The sequence below is a fragment of the Oncorhynchus kisutch genome, linkage group LG27 (assembly GCF_002021735.2).
Source record: "Oncorhynchus kisutch isolate 150728-3 linkage group LG27, Okis_V2, whole genome shotgun sequence".
Taxonomy (NCBI): domain Eukaryota; kingdom Metazoa; phylum Chordata; class Actinopteri; order Salmoniformes; family Salmonidae; genus Oncorhynchus; species Oncorhynchus kisutch.
In genome coordinates this window covers 41207877-41213876 of record NC_034200.2, presented here as the reverse complement: position 1 = coordinate 41213876, position 6000 = coordinate 41207877, and the positions used below count along the sequence as shown (strand labels likewise).

The window sequence follows — 6000 nt, the reverse complement described above, 5'->3', positions numbered from 1 at the left end:
CTCCCCCTCTTTAATAATAGTAATACCCCTCTCCCCCTCTTTAATAATAGTAATACCCCTCTTTAATAATAGTAATACCCCTCTCCCCCTCTTTAATAATAGTAATACCCCTCTTTAATAATAGTAATACCCCTCTTTAATAATAGTAATACCCCTCTCCCCCTCTTTAATAATAGTAATACCCCTCTTTAATAATAGTAACACCCCTCCCCCTCTTTAATAATAGTAATACCCCTCTCCCCTCTTTAATAATAGTAACACCCCTCTTTAATAATAGTAATACCCCTCTTTAATAATAGTAATACCCCTCTTTAATAATAGTAATACCCCTCTCCCCCTCTTTAATAATAGTAATACCCCTCTTTAATAATAGTAACACCCCTCTCCCCCTCTTTAATAATAGTAATACCCCTCTCCCCTCTTTAATAATAGTAATACCCCTCTTTAATAATAGTAATACCCCTCTTTAATAATAGTAATACCCCTCTTTAATAATAGTAATACCCCTCTTTAATAATAGTAACACCCCTCTCCCCCTCTTTAATAATAGTAATACCCCTCTCCCCTCTTTAATAATAGTAATACCCCTCTTTAATAATAGTAACACCCCTCTCCCCCTCTTTAATAATAGTAATACCCCTCTTTAATAATAGTAATACCCCTCTTTAATAATAGTAATACCCCTCTTTAATAATAGTAACACCCCTCTCCCCCTCTTTAATAATAGTAATACCCTCTCCCCTCTTAATAATAGTAATACCCCTCTTTAATAATAGTAATACCCTCTCCCCCTCTTTAATAATAGTAATACCCCTCTCCCCCTCTTTAATAATAGTAATACCCCTCTTTAATAATAGTAACACCCCTCTCCCCCTCTTATAAATTACCACTCGTATCCCTCTCCATCTTTAATAATCGTAATACCCCTCTTTTCTAATAATCGGTAATACCCTCTCCCCCTTCTTTAATAATAAGGTAATCCCCTCTCCCCTCTTTTAATAATCAGTAATACCCCTCTTTAATAATAGTACTACCCCCTCTTTAATATAGTAATCCCCCTCTCCCCTCTCTTTAATAATAGTAAATACCCCCTCTTTAATAATAGTAATATCCCCTCGTTAATGAATAGCTAATACCCCCTCTTGAATAATAGTAACACCCTTCTCCCCTACACCCTTTAATCATAAGTAATACCCCTCTTTAATAATAGTAACACCCCTCTCCCCCCCCCCCCACCTCTTTAATCATAGTTATACCCCTCTCCCCCTTCTTAACTTAATAGTAACAACCGCTGCGTTAATTATAAGTAATACCCCCTCTTTAATAATAGTAATACCCCTCTCCCCCTCCTTTAATAATAGTAATACCCCTCTTTAATAATAGTAATACCCCTCTTTAATAATAGTAATACCCCTCTTTAATAATAGTAATACCCCTCTCCCCTCTTTAATAATAGTAATACCCCTCTTTAATAATAGTAATACCCTCTCTTATAATAGTAATACCCCTCTTTAATAATAGTAAACCCCCTCTCCCCCCTCTTTTAATAATAGTAATACCCCTCTCCCCCTCTTTAATAATGTAACACCCCTCTTTAATAATAGTAACACCCCTCCCTTTAATAATAGTAACACCCCTCTCCCCCTCTTTAATAATAGTAACACCCACTCTTTAATAATAGTAATACCCCTCTCCCTCTTTAATAATAGTAACACCCCTCTTTAAAATAGTAACACCCCTCTCCCCCTCTTTAATAATAGTAATACCCTCTTCCCCCTCTTTAATAATAGTAACACCCCTCCTTTAATAATAGTAACACCCTCTTAATATAGTAACACCCCTCTCCCCCTCTTTAATAATAGTAATACCCCTCTTTAATAATAGTAATACCCCTCTCCCCTCTTTAATAATAGTAATTACCCCTCTCCCCCTCTTTAATAATAGTAATACCCCTCTCCCCCTCTTTAATAATAGTAATACCCCTCTCCCCCTCTTTAATAATAGTAATACCCCTCTCCCCCTCTTAATAATAGTAACACCCCTCTCCCCCCTCTTTAATAATAGTAATACCCCTCTTTAATAATAGTAACACCCCTCTCCCCTCTTTAATAATAGTAACACCCCTCTTTAATAATAGTAATACCCCTCTTTAATAATAGTAATACCCCCTCTCCCCCTCTTTAATAATAGTAATACCCCTCTTTAATAATAGTAATACCCCTCTCCCCCTCTTTAATAATAGTAATACCCCTCTTTAATAATAGTAACACCCCTCTCCCCCTCTTTAATAATAGTAACACCCCTCTCCCCCTCTTTAATAATAGTAATACCCCTCTTTAATAATAGTAATACCCCTCTTTAATAATAGTAACACCCCTCTCCCCTCTTTAATAATAGTAATACCCCTCTTTAATAATAGTAACACCCCTCTCCCCTCTTTAATAATAGTAACACCGCTGCGTTAATAAAGAGATAGCAGATTTCTGTAATAAGGCTTTTCTGTGGAACTGTTTTTGTCTAGATGGTGTGGGGTGATGTTCCATTCTACAGTGACGCAAGCATCGTCAAAGCAACCCTCTACTTTCCACGTGGAATATCCAGAGGTGAGCGTGTGTGTAGCGACCTTAAAGACTATCTGCTCCTGGAGACTACTTACACTGACCCTAAACACATCCAAGCCTTACAAACAAGCACAGAATAAACACACACAACACACACACAACACACACAACACACACACACACACAACACACACAACACACACCACACACACAACACACACACACACACAACACACACACACACACACAACACACACACACACACACACACAACACACACACACACAACACACACAACACACATTCAACGCTGCTGTTCTATTCTTTACTACTGATTAAACTGCGAGACCAAGACACTATCCACTTTGTTGGTAAATACAGTCATATTTGACATAGCACATTCATCATCTATACAGTATATTATATTGTATACATGTCCGTTCATTACTAGGCTATCCTTCTAAGTACTTCATATTTTACTTCTTAATTTTTTTTTGTTTTAAATATCGATATTGATTATTGTAGTGCAATGTTGCGCTAGCACGCAAGCATTTCACCTTATATGCATACTGTCTACTGTGTGACAAATAAAATGTTATTTCATTTAGATTTTTTTGTGTGTCTCTGTGTAACGAAGTTAGGTTTGTGAACCGTACTTACGTGTTAAACTCGCCTGACGACTCAATGCCGACCCAATGCCTAGGCTTTAGTTTAATAACGGGCTAAAACACTTCACCTGCATGTGTTATGAGACTGACATGACGTCACCATTTTGTGTTGCAGATTGCCGTCACCTGATTCGCCGGTGCCTCGCTGTCAGTCCAGACGACCGGCCAACCCTGGAGCAGATGCAGCAGCATCCCTGGATGCGATAGAATAGACTATATTTCATCTATAAATGTCCTAAATAAACATGGCCAGCATTCCTATTCATGTCATCCCTGACTGATAGTAGATAAAACGATATAGCAAGGGGATTCAAATATTACCCTACGAGGTTCAGATTACTGCTGGTTTTCTACCTGATAATGAATTACACACAGCTGATGTCACATGTTAAAATCAGGGGTAAAATGGGAAAATAAATCAGTGGAACTGGTTTAGAGGTCCAGAGTTGAATTTGAGGGGTATATGGTATTGATGAATAGAGGAGTTCGTTATTTATCGTCTTTTTGAGGCATCAGAGTCCACCCAGCGCTGTTTTTTCAGGAACATCACACTGCGCACGGTTCGCACGCGCTGAAGGTTGAACGGAGCTTTACACGAGAGGTGAGTTGTAGCTGCGCACAGACAAACCAGGACATCCCAGATTGTACCTTTATGGCTGGTATCAGGATTAGCGTCTAGCTAGCAAGAACAAACTAACAATGTGGCAAGCTCTAATAACAGGTCTGTGATCTGCATTCAAGTGCACTCAACCACGATCACGAGGATGATCATAACACACCTCTTCTTGTAATTAATTGTAGGCTAGGCTATTTGCTGGCAGATTATTTTAACAGTAGGCCTACCTACACAATAACCTCACATGGGGTTACTGACCCCCATCCATTGAATTCATAATAAGAAGTGGTGATTATCTTGGGGAGAGACAGCACACATGGAAGAAAACACAAGAAGGGCTGCAGATTAAGTGAGATACAAATTACATTTACTTTTCATTAGCCTATTGGTTGTATTTAAAACATGGGTCGTTCGTTTTATTGATCTCAGTATGTAAATATCAGAGTAGCTGGTCATTTGTTGTAATATTGTTGTAATGTCTGCAGTCATGTAAAATTTAAAAAACACCTCCCCTTTTTTTAGGACCCACAAAACCTCAGCCCCTGGTATTCAAGACTGAACCCTGAAACACCTCGGCCCCTGGTATTCAAGACTGAACCCTGAAACACCTCGGCCCCTGGTATTCAAGACTGAACCCTGAAACACCTCGGCCCCTGGTATTCAAGACTGAACCCTGAAACACCTCGGCCCCTGGTATTCAAGACGGAACCCTGAAACACCTCGGCCCCTGGTATTCAAGACTGAACCCTGAAACACCTCGGCCCCTTGTATTCAAGACTGAACCCTGAAACACCTCGGCCCCTGGTATTCAAGACTGAACCCTGAAACACCTCGGCCCCTGGTATTCAAGACTGAACCCTGAAACACCTCGGCCCCTGGTATTCAAGATTGAACCCTGAAACACCTCGGCGGCCCTCCTTTGTAAAGGACACCAGCAGTATGGTCTCAGACCAGCTCCCCTCCTTTGTAAAGGACACCAACAGTATGGTCTCAGACCAGCTCCCCTCCTAAAGGACACCAGCAGTATGGTCTCAGAACAGCTCTCCTCCTAAAGGACACCAGCAGTATGATCTCAGAACAGCTCCCCTCCTAAAGGACACCAGCAGTATGATCTCAGAACAGCTCCCCTCCTAAAGGACACCAGCAGTATGGTCTCAGAACAGCTCCCCTCCTTTGTAAAGGACACCAGCAGTATGGTCTCAGAACAGCTCCCCTCCTAAAGGACACCAGCAGTATGGTCTAAGAACAGCTCCCCTCCTAAAGGACACCAGCAGTATGATCTCAGAACAGCTCCCCTCCTTTGTAAAGGACACCAACAGTATGGTCTCAGAACAGCTCCCCTCCTAAAGGACACCAGCAGTATGGTCTCAGAACAGCTCCCCTCCTAAAGGACACCAGCAGTATGGTTTCAGAACAGCTCCCCTCCTAAAGGACACCAGCAGTATGATCTCTATTATTGAATCTCTTGATCCTCTCCCGGAGAATACTTTGTTAGTTACTTTTGATGTCGATTCGTTGTTATGCGATTTTTAAAAAAAGAATAATGACTAAATGAGGTATACGGCACTATAACGGGCAAGAAATCTACCCTGTCTTTCTTGTCGTGTTAAATAATGTTTGTTCATAAATAATGTTTGTTCATTAGGAAGGGGTTCTATGGCATGTACCTAGGAAGAAATGTATGTACCTGTATGTACCATGTACCTAGGAAGAAAGGAATGTATGTGGAGATAAGAGAGGACAGGGAGAGCCCCTCCAGAGCTCTGGGGGGGGCTTGGAACTGTCAGCTGAGGGGTTATAAACTGTGATGAGACTCATGAGAAAATCCCTATGTTGGTGTGTATGTATGTGCGTAGGTTAGGATGGTATAAGAAGGAATGTATTTGTGAAAACTGGAGAGCTCTCGCAAATAAATCGGGATCTGATCAATTGTGAGCTGGGAATTCTGTCTGTTTTATTTTAAGACCAGGACTTCACAACCTCTGGGTATCAAACAGATACACATAAATTGGAATCTTTGAACATTGATTACAAAATGACTTAACAGTCGTTTAACACAAATAAATACAAATTCTCTCCACACGAGGGCGGTATTGGCGCTATGGAACATCTTCTTCTACAACGTGACCCTAATGAACTACCTTCCACTGCATGC

At 40.6% G+C, this 6000-nt stretch overlaps 1 long non-coding RNA gene across 1 annotated transcript; it reads left to right on the top strand.

Moving 5' to 3' along the window:
* The first annotated feature begins 3394 nt into the window (after window positions 1-3394).
* On the top strand, window positions 3395-5780 carry LOC116357789 (uncharacterized). The gene is made up of 2 exons (XR_004205743.1): window positions 3395-3830; window positions 4368-5780. It is a non-coding gene; the product is annotated as an uncharacterized LOC116357789 (long non-coding RNA).
* The last annotated feature ends 220 nt before the right edge of the window (window positions 5781-6000 follow it).